Source organism: Podarcis vaucheri (assembly GCF_965113315.1).
Source record: "Podarcis vaucheri genome assembly, chromosome: 5".
In the NCBI taxonomy this organism is placed as follows: Eukaryota; Metazoa; Chordata; class Lepidosauria; order Squamata; family Lacertidae; genus Podarcis; species Podarcis vaucheri.
In genome coordinates this window covers 75,313,470-75,329,260 of record NC_138763.1, presented here as the reverse complement: position 1 = coordinate 75,329,260, position 15,791 = coordinate 75,313,470, and the positions used below count along the sequence as shown (strand labels likewise).

At 41.5% G+C, this 15,791-nt stretch overlaps 1 protein-coding gene and 1 long non-coding RNA gene across 6 annotated transcripts in view; one reads left to right on the top strand and one right to left on the bottom strand.

The window, feature by feature from the left end:
* The window catches only part of LOC309532295 (uncharacterized protein), a 472,441-nt gene that overhangs the window by 56,239 nt on the left and 400,411 nt on the right, over positions 1–15,791 (top strand). For all 4 annotated transcript variants that reach the window (XR_014219695.1, XR_014219696.1, XR_014219697.1 and 1 more), the window contains one exon: positions 9,256–9,319. The gene's annotated coding sequence lies outside the window, so the exon portion shown is untranslated. The remainder of the gene's footprint in view (positions 1–9,255; positions 9,320–15,791) is intronic.
* Positions 5,266–15,056, bottom strand: LOC309532355. 2 transcript variants are annotated; one of them, XR_014219805.1, is made up of 5 exons: positions 14,950–15,056; positions 12,693–12,843; positions 11,093–11,170; positions 6,327–6,475; positions 5,266–5,538 (listed from the first exon to the last, which is right to left on the bottom strand). It is a non-coding gene; the product is annotated as an uncharacterized lncRNA (long non-coding RNA). The 2 variants fall into 2 exon arrangements; XR_014219806.1 differs by lacking the exons at positions 5,266–5,538; positions 6,327–6,475 and adding an exon at positions 10,456–10,689.

The window sequence follows — 15,791 nt, the reverse complement described above, 5'->3', positions numbered from 1 at the left end:
AATAAAGATGAATCCACCAGGCTAATCTGCAAAGATTATTCAAGTGTTAAAAGAATATAATTTCAACAAGATTGGATATTTAGTGAAAAATCACCATGCAACACGCAACTACTAACTGATAGCATTTCCAGACCATTTATCATAAAATGCATTACTGGTTTTGTCATTAAGACAAGATTTATATCCTCCAGTTAATTGCTTTCACTTATTATTTTAAAGGCCATATAGTATATAAATCATATTGTTTTAACTTTAAAAGTATACAGAGCCTCTTCATGTGCAGTAGAACTGATGAAGGACAAAATGTATTTTGTTTCATATTAGACTTAAGAATTCCACCAAAGGGTTCAAATAAGACTTTGACCAGTGTGCCGTTAATATATATATTTTTAATCCACACCGCTGAAATCAATTTGCACCTTGAAGAGGAAGTATTGGATTAAATAACCATGAAGGTTGAATTACTTTGAAATACAATTTGGCTTAGAGTGAATGGCAAAGTACTGCAGATATCCTCTTATTGTAGCTGTCAGCACTATTTCAGGATTGCTCAGCTTAGTCCATACATCTTTGTGCTTGGCTCTGATGATGACTGCCGAAGCCCTATGCCAGACTCTGGTTCAGAGTGTTGTACTCCTTATACCTCCAAGGAGCTTCCTGGTGGCCTTTTTAGCATCTCAGGTAGGGATTCCAGGGTGAAGGATGGGTTATGGGCAGTCAGTTTGATTCATAGGGGGCTCTAGCCACTCCTCCAATAATTTATTGGCTTTGGGTACCAAACTGATGTCTAGAAACCTATTTCTTGTCCATGTCACTTTTGCATGTGTTTACCATGAGTCCTCCTGTTCTGTTTCTAAATTAATATGTGAAAAATATGCGCACATGAAAATCTGCATATGAATATATATCAAAATGCACATTTCTAGACATAGTGTATCAATATGCACAATTAAAGCACACTTCGAAATGCCTTTTGAGCTGAGGATGGTGCTGGAGTATTTGGGAAATACAAATTCCAGTCGATAACTAAGTTCCCATCTCTATGCTAGTTTGTGAAATTCAATATTGGACTTCAGAAAGTTTGAATTCACGAAAGATTTCTAGTTTCTTCTTTTTTAAAAAAGTATTTTTCAAACAATGTTCTTATATATTTAAATCGTTTTCATTTTTTGCCCATCTGAGATTACTTGACTCCCCGGACTTCCCCCCACCCCCACCCCTGGTTTCCAATATTTATCTACTCTTTCTATTGCATCTACTTTTTTCAAATTCATTTTATATCCTTTTTTATCTTTAGTATTATTACATTATAAGTGTTATAACAATCCTGCTAAGGTTTTTAAATATCTACAGTGGTCTTTAAGGTACTCTATAAATTTTTCCCACTCTTTGCTAAATTTCTTTTCATCTTGGTGTCTGATGAAAGATTTCTAGTTTCAAGGTACATCAAAGACTCATCATAGAAGTTTGTGTGCTCTTTGCCCATGGACTTGGCTTTCACCAACGTTTAAAGCATTTGGGATTTCTGGTGCCTCCACTGCATAGCTCTCAAAAGTTGTCGTTTGTGGCCAGAGTCAAACAGTAAAACAGGCACAAATTGGATCCAGACGTACAAGTCTGTTCAAATATATGCTTGAGTCCTCCCCAGAAGCCACTGACACTGAGTGCTTCCTCCAACTTTCATGGGAACTCCTTAGGCCACACTGTGTCACCACTGCCATCTTTCTACATAGCTGTCACATAAAAAGTCCTGTACTCATATGTGCAATGTTTCAAAGGCCAGCAAAGAAAAGATGACTGTAATAGAATATGATGGTGATACAAGACCTATGCCAGGGGGCAAGATGCTACAAGGAGGTAATATAAAATGATCTGGAGTTTGAATTAGGCCTGGGATGGGACAGGTAGTGGCAACCAGGAGACAATTTGTAGCTGCTAGTGATTTACCATCCTTGATACTGAAGCCCCAAGGTCAGTGTGCAAATGTTCCTAAAATTCTCATTTGGTTCATCTTTTAAATTTTTCCCTCTGCATTAGGTTGCAGGATCTTTGTATTTATTTGCTATCTTTTGTTTGAGTTATTGGGAAATTGCCTGTTTTCTGATGCTGGTGTTTTGGACCTCTTGGATAATGGCCCTCTTCCTTTCCTAGTGGGGGATTTCAGCAGAGAGGGAGTGCTGTGGTGCCTTTCCTCCCCTGGGAGTTTTCTGGAGCTAATTTCCCAAAGTTGGCCTCCTGTTGGTCTGTTAATCTTAGCATGTGGTGGCCGTCTACCTTTAAGGAGTTTGTGTTCACCTGAGGACTCCTGCTATCCTGACACCTCACTTCCCACTCTATGGCACTCCCAATTACATTTCTGAACATGTATTTGGAACCAAGATTAGGTCAAATTCAGGGTGGGGGATTCCAAGTGGAGATGTGACAGGTATGTAAAGGGTTAAAGACCCTTCACTCACTGCTTCTCCAATCCAAATTGTGTCCTCAAAAGCAGCTGCCCTCATCCCCTCCAAAGGTATCAGGGCAGGTGCGCAAAACGTTTCTTTAGGCCCTCAGACTCATGTCTCTGAATGATGTCAAAACACCAGATTACTGTCCTTGAAACATGACATTTAAGATGTCAGCAGAGGAACACATTGCCTTTAGAAGCCAAGACAATTTAGATGCTTCATGGATATTGCTGCCCACTCCCCCCGCCACCACTGCTAGAAATGCTGGTTGGTTTATCTTGCCTTCAACTTGTATTTGCATCCTCTTGCTTCGCCAGCGTTTCTCTGTATTTCTTAATGTGATTATTTATATGCTAGGAGCGCTGTCTACCCTGTTATCAGTGGTATAGTTTCTGGCCATGTATTTGTTCCCTGGAATTAGTTTTTCTTTTCTTTTCTCCCTGTAGTTTACTGCTAAACTTTGTTTTCGGGTATTTTAAAACTATTTTATTTATCCCTAGCATTACATTTCTTTAATAAGTTTTCGCTATCGCACTGCAACATTTTCAAGAAAGATAACTGGAGTTAGGGATTTGGATGTTGGGTCACCAAGGAAGTTCACTAGACAACAGAATTATGCTAATCAGAAAGACGATTACTTCATTTTCTTTTTAACACATGATACTTTGCATATATGAATGACATTTTCTTCAATATTTCATCTTCTATGGTGTGGGGGTTATATAAATCTTCACATTATGCTACTCTCTTTCCTTTTTCATACTTCCAGCTATCTCAGGTCTGCTAAATGTCTCCCTCTAGCCAGTCTTGACAACTCGGCCAAATGCTCCATGTTCATTCCCCATTTTTCTTGGTACATTCGGGGAGACAGGACCCACAGCTGTGGGAATCATCACTTGCTTTTTGCCTGACCTCTTGCTTAAGTTATGCAGGACTAGGAGAACAGGATACCAGGTATTCCATATTACTGTTCAGGAAATGATGGGATCTTCAAATGTTGAAGTAATCACCACCACTGGCACATTCCATAGGAGAGGAAGTGTGGAAGTGGCCCCATTTTCATTAAGTGAGAGAAAATGAGCTGAGATGGGAAGTGACCCCCCCCCCCCAGGATTTAACAGGCATTCCATGGTTCAGTTGGAATGCCATAAGGGTAAGCAGAGAACAAAGAGAGGAACTGGCAATCTTGGCCATTTAGAACCAAATTACATTTTTTGTTAATTGTGCATGTAATTAATTATGTGTGGCTTTGAATGATTTAAGTTGCTGTTCTTGGGAGAAGGAGCAGGACGTTGGTACTCCTTCTGACTAGGTACCAGGCAGGAATGAAGAAGAGCAAAGATACAGTATTCAGTGCTTGTGAAACAGAGTATGAGTCTTGCTAAATAAAATAGAAGCATGTCAAAGATATATTCTCAGATTTTAAAAGGTGGACCAGTGGACTTGCATGCAACAGAAAAGCAGGAGTTTGGGGTTTTTTATTTACATTTTTAAAAATGGATTCTAAATGTTTTATTTGAGGAAAATGCAGTACTAAATCCAACTTAATATCCATTAGCAATATAAAGAGAAAGATCAGAGCTTTCCACAGTTATCTGTGTGGATTTTCCTTTGAACATGCCCTTCACTCCCCAGTGAAATTTCCAGAGAGAAATGGGAAGTTGAGAAATGGGAAGTTGACCAGTAAGTAAAATGAAGCATTGAATGATAAGGATGACTGGAAGATATCACACTAAATGAAGAAGAGGAATCCTGAACTCATTCTGTTTTGGGGTAAATTCAGCAAAATACAAGCCGAGGGCTGCAAGTATGCATTTAGCTTTGTATGGAAAATATTATGTACTTTAAGTAAATGAGGCTTGGCCGAAGAAAGCAAAGAAAGTGGTGTGATATTCAAAGACGAGTGTGGTGTTTACAGAAGATGAAGAAAATAGTGTGGCACAGTACTGACAGTGGAAGGCTGCTCATGTGCCAATATTTATATTTCTGTTGTTTTCATGATATAACTTTAATTATGTATGGGTGCAAAATGCTGAACTCCTACGTATAGCCTCCCAGAAGTCTGATAATTGATCAGTAGTGCCTGCGTGGTGTCTACCTCACATCACATGAAATCAAAGTGCTTGTGTTGTTTGACTCCTGCCACCAAGGTTTGAGCTAGAGGTTAGCTAGAGGTATCCCTGAGGTGACAGGGTTGTGCTCTGTTCCCAGGGCAGTTCTGCCAAAGAAACTGAGAGTTTCGCGCAGTAGTAGTCTGAAATATTTTTGTTCTTCAATGTGTGTGCATGCTGTTTTGTGTTGGCCTTTGATGTCATTTTCTTCTTTAAGTGAAAACTTAGAAGTAATCATTCCTGCCTCCTTGAGGCAACTTCCTCTGGAATCATTCAGACACATACACAGGCTGTTCTATTTTTCCATACAGCATTCTCTCCCTCCCCCACCTCCTCTTTCTCTTCCAGAAGACAAGTACTACCCAATAAAAGCATTTTTTCTTTCTGAGTTTTCCTTCAGTTCCAAAACACAGCATCCTTACAGATGAAATATGAATTGCACATGTCGGAGAATGGAGTAGTATCTACATTGTATTGGGAAGCAGTTAATTTGGGGCTGATGTTCATTTCCCTTTTTTGTAGTCAGTTCTTCATAATGATGTACAAAATACACAGGTGTCCTGTCAAGTGTGAATATTGTAGAATTAGGCATCTGCCACTTTAAAAGCTGAAACAGGCAGTTAGGCAAGGTTACTGGAGTCATTGTCCATGAGCTTTTAAAAGACGTACATACACACACACACACACACACACACACACACACACGACATATTTACTCAAGAGTTCCTTGAAATCAAAGATTTTCTCTGAGATCCCATAGGGCATGGAGTGGTCAACCTGTGGCTCACAAGATGGTTGGACATCTATCAGCCCCAGTGAAGATCACCAATAGTTAGGGATTATGAGAGTTGTAGTTCAACGACATTTGGAAGACCACAAGGTAGCCACCCCTGCTATAAGTAAAGAGGCAGTGGTACACAGTGTTCGATGGTCACTTTGCTTGATCTGTTGCTTGCTGCTTGCAGTCCCGATGTCAAAAGCTATGGAGATTAGTGTCAGCGGCTGCCTCAGGTCTCAGCTCACAAAAGACCAACGCCAAGCTCTTCTTATATACAAGGATGTTTATTGCAGTTCATTATTGGTTCCACAACCGAGGCGCGCAGCCCCTAGTCTCTAACGTCAGACATTTGAAGTCCCCTCTGAATCGGTCCCGCCTCTACACCAACTTAAGAGGCTTGTGCTAGACCACCTCTTCCTGTCTTTCCTTTTCCGCAGGGTCTTTCTGCCCCCCTGGGTTCCTTCCCTCCTGCTCTCTCCTGAAGCGGATTCCTGAGATGCCTGTTCCCCCCTCCTTCGTGCTTTGGGGCTGGGCTCCTCCTCCGGGCTTTCTCCATTTCCGCGCACCTCCACATTTGAACTTGGCGCGCGCTCGCTACCCCTGACCTTCCTTTTGACACTTACACTACTCCCTGTACTACTCTCCGCCTCTTCCGGCAGGACGTTCTCCCCCGATCTCCTTCCCCTGTCTCTTTCCTGCTCCGCTCCGTGTGTCACACTGGGAACCCCCCTCTCTTCCCTTCGTTCCTGCTGGGAAGCCGGCCCCGATCTCCCACTCCCGCTCGGGGTTTCCCTGCTGCTTCCCTGCTCCTGGCAGGTCCCCCCTGTGACCCCCCTTGTCCTGACTAGGGGTGCCCCCTCCTGAGAATCCTCCGATTCACTTGAGAGACTCATGGAAGACTCAAGTCATTGTCATCCTCTTCCTCACTGTCCTGGGATTCTTCCTCGTCGCTCTCCGTCTCCTCCCTCACCTGTGCCTCTGTCTCTGAACCCCTGACAATTAGGTTCTGTCCATGTAGGTTGCAGAGCCTGAAATGCTTCTAGCTCCCTGTTCAGATTAACTATCCCCAGTCCTGCCATGCTACCTCTGTCCTAATTCTGTGCATGACAACTGCTCCATTGCAGGACGATGCATTTACACTTGGGAGGGCGGGGGGAGAAGAAATGACAAAGCAAATCCCCACTCAAGCATGGTGCTTACCTTGGGAAAGTCACCCTCTCTTCCCCCTAACTTACCACATAGGGTAATTGTGCTTGTGAGGATATAGGAGGATAGAACCAGGGTATGTAGTCCTGAGCTCACTGACGTGTGATAAATAAATGCAAAAATGCATAGGCATATGACTACACCCACCACTTCCTAAAGCTTAATAGCAAAAACCAGAAGCATATTAAAGGGATCTCAAATTGGCATTGGTGCCCATTCAGGTTTCCAGATTTCATATCTTCATTCTGAACTGATATCTAGGGAAATGTTAGAAAGCAAGCTGCTGTAATGCCGGGGATGTTCCATTTCTAGATAGCTGCTGGATTTTGCACCACATAATCTGTAGTGTTCCAGAAATTAAATTTCATACATTGCAGTGGTAGTCCATCACTTAATTCTTGATGTGTTTGTTGTTTGATGGTGTTAACATCAGGCACATAAAATTGTGTAAGCCAAAATTGGTATTAATTATCCTGTGTCAGACAGTTCTAATACTTCTATTATTACTGTAATATGACTATATGTTTTGATTTTATTGCCAATCTATCTTTGACCTGTCCTTTTAATGACTGCAGTCTAATTTACAGTGTGCTTGCAATGCTATTGGATTTCCAAATGAAATGAAATAAAGTAAACAGTTCTTACGTTAAATTATTTAAGCTGCGGGTGAAATGAGGATTGCAGAAATACAAGTGCTTTGTCTAAAGTACAAACAGTGAAATGATTTAACCTTTAAGCCAACCTTTATGTTCTTAAGAAAATAAGTGAAAACTCCTTGTGAAGAAAGGCCAAACTAGCCATTTTCCACAGATGCACATAACCATATCCCAACTGCCCTTTTTAAATAGGAAAGGCTGCTTTCAGGTAGGATAAATGATGGAGAGGGAGGGGTGCTTAACGCTTTTCCCTGTCAATTGTTTTCATGCTCCAAATCCCTCCTCAGCAGCTTTCTCCCAAGTCAGAGTCCCTAAAGGGACCAACATGTGTTTTGGAACTCCAGTAGAGGAGGGCTGTTTGAAGGTGATAAATGGCAAGCAGAGAAATTATATAGTTGCATGTGTCTCTCTGTAAAGTTTAGTTCGGTCCTTTAAAGACACCCAATGTCCTTTTCCCTTTCAAGATGTTTTTCTAAGGCCTCATTCACCTACACATCACAGGTGTGTACTGAGGTTAATGCTAGGTTCTTAGATGATTATGAGGCTGCTTTGCTCTGTATCTTTAATGAGTTCTCCAAGGAAAGTTATATGGCTCTCACATTGCACACACTTGCGAAAAGGAAAGCAGCTTCACACAGCTTTCCAGCTGCATAATTACTGTCTAAACAGGACAAGCTTACTGCCATGATGTGTGCAATGAGAGCAGCAGAGAATACCTCAAGTAAATGAGTTATGAGTCAGGGTCCTGGGGGGAAAAGTTGTTCTAAGATGTTATGGGTTTTATCCTGCCAAACTTGCCCTACCACAAGGTCTTGTGTCAGTGAGCAACACTAAAAACCTAACAATCAGACATCAAACGTTGGAATAGCCACAGCAGAACACACTAATTGCCCATTGCTGAGTAAGGACTTGGGATCACTATGTGGAAAGGAGATCCCAGCAGGAAAGTGAACCAATCTGCTTCTGCTTCATCCTATTTCTACATTAAACTGTAGTTGTTGTTTTTTTAAAAGAATGAATGAAGTACATATTTAAACAAATGCTTGCTAACATTTATTTCAGAATATTTTTCTGAATGTAGCTTCTCTCAAAATACACATTTGTAAATGTCTTTAGAGGTGAGATCTTAACTGGAACATTCACAAAGGGGGAATCTGGAGGATAACATGTGAATATGGGAGATCAGATTAGTTCATATCAGAGTGTGCAAAGATCCATCTCCTCAAGCATTTTAATTTTATGCTCAATAGGAATGTATAAACTGCCATAGGTTAGGAGAAATTAGGTGCCCCTAACTCTTTGAAAGAGGCTTAGAGTATGGAAGAAGATCAGGATGAGGTGCTAGACAGAAGACAGTGACTGCAGTCATTTCCAGACTTCCCTGGATTTCTTGGGAATGGGGTACAAACAGAGCTACAAAGGATGGGAATCTACCTATGTACTTACTCCAGCTATGTACTTGAATTGCATCCCATAGTATAGCCAACTTCTAAGGCAGGAATGGGGAAACAGATATTGATGGACTCTAACTTCCACCAGTGACAGCCAGCATGGCCAAAGAACAGGGACGATGGGACTTATAGTCCAACAACACCTGGAGGGTCAGAGGTTCCCCATCCATGCTTGAAGGTTAGGGTGACACTTTGAATGAGAGGGTACACTGAGTGTGTGTAGATTGGTGCCAGAATGAAATCTTCTCACTCGCCTAGAAGATGAACTGGAGTTTATGGTGCTCCTGCTCATAAACTATTTGACTAGCTGAAAACCCTGCAATTCCCTTTCCATGAATAATCCATTAAGTTCCTGGATGTTCCTAAAACAAATATGCAGAGGCTAAAACAATCCGTATTTTCAGAATATCTCTTCCTTAAACAAGAACATAATCACATGCTTTAATGCCCTATACTGATAAATTCTTCTAAACGGAATCTTTACTAGCAAGCTCTGTACTTTAATTAACACTGTCTGCATTAACTAACTTCCTTGTTCCTGGTCTTGAGAAAAGAAAAGCTAGCTAAGCACCGACCATTGATTTGTTTCCTTTTTTCTCATTGCAGGATTAGCTGAACATTGGCAAGTAGAGGGAGTGCAGGAGAAATTCTATTCAGTTCGCATTTAAAGGTAAACCTAGTTAATGTTCACTGTCCGAAAAAGATGCAAACTGAAAAACAGCTGTCTTTTGAAATTTGCACTTTCCAAATTTTGAAATGCAAACTGTGCATATAAATGTGTGTGTTAGGGACAATAATATACAAAATGCATTCTATGAGGGGAAATTGCTCCCCCAAAATGTGTACAGTGGTAGTATGGCTGTATTATTTTTTGTAACATAAAATCATTCAATAAAAATTATTTTAAAAATAATAATAACCCGAGGTACCACTGTATGGTAGACAGCCCAAATTGCACACCAAAATGTGTATATTAGTAGTGGAGCCTAGTGTAAATTAGAGGTCATAGGCAGTGCTAGAGAGAGAGAGAGAGAGAGAGAGAGAGTGTAAAAAAGGTGCCAGCACTCACCATGAAGAAAAAAAGCACTGGTTATAGTGATGATGAAACTAAAGTATTGTCATGCTGTAGATGAAGCTTTCCCCACATAACTCGCCTTTGAGCTTATTGACTTGGGGATGTTTCCCAAGGAAAACTGTCCTTTCTATAATATGATCCCTTATGGCATCCCAGGAAAAACAGATAATTGGAATTTTGCTCATAAATGAATTTACAAACAAGCTGTAATATCAAAATTATATCACAAGGCAAGCCATAAAGTATATGCAAAGAACTATTTGGTTCAGCACCTGGCTTCCCAAAGTGGCCAAGCAGAGGGTATAGTAAGCCCAAAAGAAGGACCAGCACAGAACCCATTCCCCACTGTTCTTCCCAACCAAGTGCTGTTCAGAGGCATACTGGAGGTAGTAGCATACAGCAGTTAAGATAATTAGCCATTACTAATGGCAACGTAGTGCGCCTTGAATTGGTTTGCTCACCATTTAAAGGCATCCAGTTCTATTTGGTCTGATCCAACAGGCTTTCTCTTTTAGTCTTAAAAAGCTGATTTAGACATATTTGACCAATGGGAAGTTACTGAAGCTAAACTTCAAGGGCGAGGCCAAATGCTAATCCAATATGGCCGGCTGCTACATTGAAACCTCCCTCTAGAAGAGTCTGTCTTACCAGTTTAGAACTTTCCATCTTGGGGTTGGTGGTGTCTGCTGCACCCCCTCAGTACACCTTTAAGATCATTGTGCTCAGGGACTTATTCAAGACTGTCACAGGGCACCCTGAGAGGTCAGTTGGATATGTGTTCTCCTTTGATTTCAGTTCAGAGCATCAACTGTTCTCCAACACTAGAATGGATGAGGTACTGGGCTGAAAGCTCTTTCTGTAATGAAAATGCAAGTCTTTTTTGGCTCCCACAGATTTCCACAGCAGTTACCAAATGTCAGGGCCTGACCCAGAGTGTTCAGAATTGATGGTCCTGAAACTTCTCTCTATTGTTGTTCATAAAGAAAAAGGAAAGCTTAAGGGGAAAAAATCATTTTTATTTTTTTAAAATAGCACAAATCCTATGCATGCTTCCTAGTTCAGCTTTTGCTAATCATTCATACAGCACAAATTTTCTCATTAAAATGAGTATCCCAGAGAGGCATTTGATAAAAAAAAATACCAGAAGTATATTTGGAAACACATCAAAACGTCACAGAATCTCTATACGCTGAGTGTTGATTTATAAGTTCAGAAGAATCTTGTGCTATGGCTCTCCTGGGGACATACTGCTTGAGAATGTGGGCAATAGATTGCATAATTGAATGCTCCTCCAGATCAAGAATTCCACATACCTTAGAGAGATAGAGAAAGAGAGAGAGAGAGAATGCTAGTAGCAAGAATTCTCACCTGCTCTCCTACCAAAAATGCACAAGAAGGTTTTGATGTAGTTGCTCCTGATGTTGTTGATGATGATGTTGTTCCCTTCTGCAGTATGTGGATTGGGTTGTTTGCATGAGTAATTTACAGTTATCTCTATAAGCTTGTGGAATATTTTAGCCTGGACAGTGTTATCAAAGCTACTAACATGAGTTTGACCAAACTGTGGGAGGCAGTGGAAGACAGGAGTGCCTGGCGTGCTCTGGTCCATGGGGTCACAAAGAGCTGGACACGACTAAACGACTAAACAACAACAACAACAAATAATTCACAAATGGAAGAAACACAAAAGAACTGTCAACCTTCCTCGGTCTGGGGCTCCATGCAAGATCTCATCTTGTGGAGTTGCAATGATCAGGAGAACGGTGATGAAGCAGCCCAGAACTACACGGGGGGGGGGACTTGTCAATGATCTCAGGGCACCATGAAAACAGTTAGTAACACACTACGCCATGAAGGACTGAGATCTTGCAGAGCTCGCAAGGTCCCCTTGCTCAAGACAGCACATGTACAGGCCCATCTGCAGTTTGCCAGTACACATCTGAATGACCCAGAGGAGAAGTGGTGAAAGTGTTGTGGTCAGATGAGACCAAAATCGAGCTCTTTGGCATCAATTCAACTTGCCATGTTTAGAGGAGGAGGAATGCTGCCTACGACCCCAAGAACACCATCCCTACTGTCAAACATGGAGGGGTACATATTACGCTTTGGGGGTGTTTTTCTGCTAAAGGGACAGGACACCTTCACCGCATCGAAGGGACGATGGACGGGCCCATGTATCGTCAAATCTTGGGTGAGCACCTCCTTCCCTCGGCCAGGGCATTGAAAAAGGGTAGAGGATGGGTATTCCAGCATGACAATGACCCAAAACACACGGCCAAGGAGTAGCTCAAGAAGAAGCACATTAAGGTCCTGGAGTGGCCTAGCCAGTCTCCAGATCTTAATCCCATCGAAAAATCTGTTGAGGGAGCTGAAGGTTTGAGTAGCTACACATCAGCCTCAAAATCTTACTGACTTGGAGAGGATCTGCAAAGAGGAGTGGGACAAAATACCTCCTGAGATGTGTGTAAACCTGGTGGCCACCTACAAGAAACATCTGACCTCTGTAATTGCCAACAAGGGTTTTGCCACCAAGTACTAAGTCATATTTTGCAAAGGGATCAAATACTTATTTCACTCATTATAATGCACATCAATCTCTGACTTTTGTCTTCTGGGTTTCTGGGGGGGTTCCCTGTTGCTATTCTGTCTCTCACAGCTACAATAAACCTACCGTTAAAATTATGGACTGGTCATTTCTTTGTCAGAGGGCAAACAAGCAAATTTAGCAGGGATCAAATACTTCCCCCCCCTCACTGTAGCAGGTAAGTCACTGCTGTTTACTGAGAGGGTGGGGGGCAAGAGGGTGGTGAGGTCAGTGCAACTGTCCCAGTGGAGCCAGTCCAGTGCTCCTGCTAGTGTGTTCTCACCCCATTGCCCTCTCCACCACCTTATTCCCTTCTGGGAGGTCAGGTAAGTGCCTCTTCCCCAGCCCACCAGCTGCTCCCAGTGTTATCATTAGCACTCTTACTTTGAAGCTTGATGTGTGTTGGAAGCTGTAGATGCATTGATTGGCAGCAAAGCTCTTCCCATAGGATAGTAAAGATTTTCACTTTCACAACTTCTGGGCTCCTGAGTACAGATGGCACTTAGCTTCTCAAAGACAATTGGCTTTATCTTGGCTATAAATTGAGGAATTTCTTATGAGTGTGCTTTGATTTAGTCACATTGATTGCAGAAGCAATCTCTGTAGTCTCTTAAAAGTTTAGAAAGGACCTCAGAAGCTATCCTCATTGGCTGCCATGAAATATGCACTTTAAGCTCTGCAATTGTCATTGTCCAGAAGCTCCTTTCTTATATTAATGTCCTGAAGATGTAATCCCTCCTTCTCCCCACTTTGTCTACCTGGAAAGTTTTGAAGTTACCATTTTATTCTTAGCATTGCTTTCTTTCTTTCTTTTTTTGGATCCAGCACTGCAGTTGCAGACTGAACAGCTTCATACATTTCATAATAGCTCTAGTAGGTACTTTCAGCTTGCCTAGATTTATCTAATAATTGAGAAGCAGGTTTCGGCTATGGGATGTGTATTATAATTGGAGTAATTATGCATATGTTTGTCCACAGTTATGGCTTATGCTACGTTCACATTACTGACATTGTCAGTGACTAAAGCAAATGATTTTCCAATATCAGGCTCCCCAGACACATCATAATTTCACTCCCATTGTATTTTGTGATGCGTTGTGGCACTTTTCTCTTATTTTGGTATACTCTGAGGGTGGGGGTGTTAGATTTATCACCAAATATTGGATTGCCTCCACCTGCATTTGTACTAAAAAATTACAGAGCCTTGTTGGTGGTAACAAACTGAAGATGTTTGCTATTACACACAACCTACTTGGCTGCATCTGAATGGGGAGATTCCTGGGGCCTCAGCCTCATGCTGTTATTTATTTAGTTAGTAGATTTCTACCCTGCTTTTCAACTAGAGTTCACAAAGTGTCTAACAACTAGGAGTGGGCAGATTTGTCAATTTTGGCTTCTCATTTTTCTACTCTTAAATTCAGTTCTCCTCATTTCCACATAAGTATTTTGGGAGGAAGTCCTCATGAAAATTCATCAGCATTTTAATGTGGGTGTTGTTGTTTATTAAATTTGTATACCACCCTTTGTGCATAGATCTCAGGGTGGTTCGCAACATCAAATTAAAATATATAAAACACAATGTTTCTTACGAGACTCGTTTTTACGCAAGTTTGCCTACTATACTTTTTGCAAAGCAATTTTCCCTCCTGCAATGCATTCTATATATTACTTCCCCCAACATATGCATTTTTATGAACACTTTCCCTCAGTATCTGCATATTTGTACATCTTACTTGGCTGGAGAGCTACACTGCAACATTTGGAGAAGCAGGAATTCCAAATGATGGCTGTGTATCTGTTCTTCTATTGTTTTAGAAAGTGTGTGTTAGCTAGGTTCGCATTTAAAACCACATACTCACAAAACAACCAGCCCCACTAAGCAGGAGACAGCCTCAGGTGTTCTTTTCCACAGGGCAGAAGTGATGTTGACCCAGAGGGTGGCAGTGGCAACAGTCTGACTGAAGCAGGCCCTGGTGTCACCTGTGTCCTTGCTTAACTTGGCAAAACTTACCATGTGTTGACTTGTACTGTCAAAATATAAATGCAACGTCTAAGAGCAGACAGTTTCATTTTGCAAATCAAACCACTCTTGTGGATATGATTATTCATCAGTGAAGGTAACTGTGCAATCCTGCCCAGAATAGCTAGCAATTTATGATGGCTGTGCAAATGAAATCTAACTTTGAGGTAGGAAAAGTTTGTGTGTGTGTTGTCACAGAAGTCAGCAAGGGAACCTGGTAGAAATGGGTTTAGATGAAAATGTAAATGAGGGCAATTCATAAAAAGCAGAGGTGCATGAAGTATTGGCTCCATGTCTGTTTCATGGCCAAACCATGAAATAGGTTTGACCATCAGGGCAGTGCCTCAGATTTTTGTGCCCCCCTCCTTCTCCTCCCCCCCCCCCACATACCAATTCTCTTCCTCTTGTCACAGGTTATGATAAATACAGCTTGCCATAATGTCTGAACTAGACCAAAAATCTGTATCCTGAAACACCAGGGTAGCTTCGAATAACAGCATTTTTAAAAGAAAAAAACAGAAAGCAAAACAGAAATAAAGCAAATAACAGAGCGAGGTCACATAGAGAGTCTCTGGTTCCTACTGCAAGAAGATGGAACTATGGGTGGTCTTAATAACTCACCTTTGCCACTGAAGGTTGCTTTTGGCCCTGTTCCTGTTAGATGTCTGAAGTTACTACAGGTGGTGAACAACAGGAAAACCTGTGATGTGCTGCAAGTTTCCTCCCCGACTGCTCTAGGGTTAGGAGACAAGTGATATTTCTGTTCTTGTTAACCATAATGATTTTTAAAAACAGCTTTCAAACCACAGTAACATTTTTGACTTTGTGGAATATTTGACAGCATTTGACCAGGGTAAATAACAGGCAGTCAAGTGGCCACGTTTAATAGACTCTTGTGCCAACCCTATACCCAGTTCCTACGTAAATCCTTTATTACCCTTGTCTAATAATCCTAGCATAACCACTGTCTATCCTACTGGGCTAGGAGAATGCACACAAATGGCCTGTGACAGGGAGAAGGTTAAGATCAAAGTCGAACACTGCAATCTAAGCAACATCTTGATAAAACCACAGAGGAAGAAGTACTATGGTCTGTGTGCCTTGCTCTGTTACGTCTGGAGGTCGGCCAAGATTCCTATCTATCTGCTATTAAGACATGATAAAAGTTTTTTGTTTTTTTTAATTGTGCCTGGCATGGAGAAAGTGGATAGAGAAAAGTTTTTCTCACTCTCTCATAAGACTTGAATTTGTGGACATCCAGTGAAGATGAATGCTGGAAGATCCAGGGCAGATAAAAGAAAGCACTTCTTCATATAGAGCATAGTTATACTGCGGAACTCGCTCCCCCAGGGGGCGGTGATGGCCACCAACTTGGATGGCTTCAAAAGAGGATTGGGCAAATTCATAGAGGCTCAAACTATCAATGGCTTCTGGCCATGATAGCTGTGCTCTGCCTCCATGGT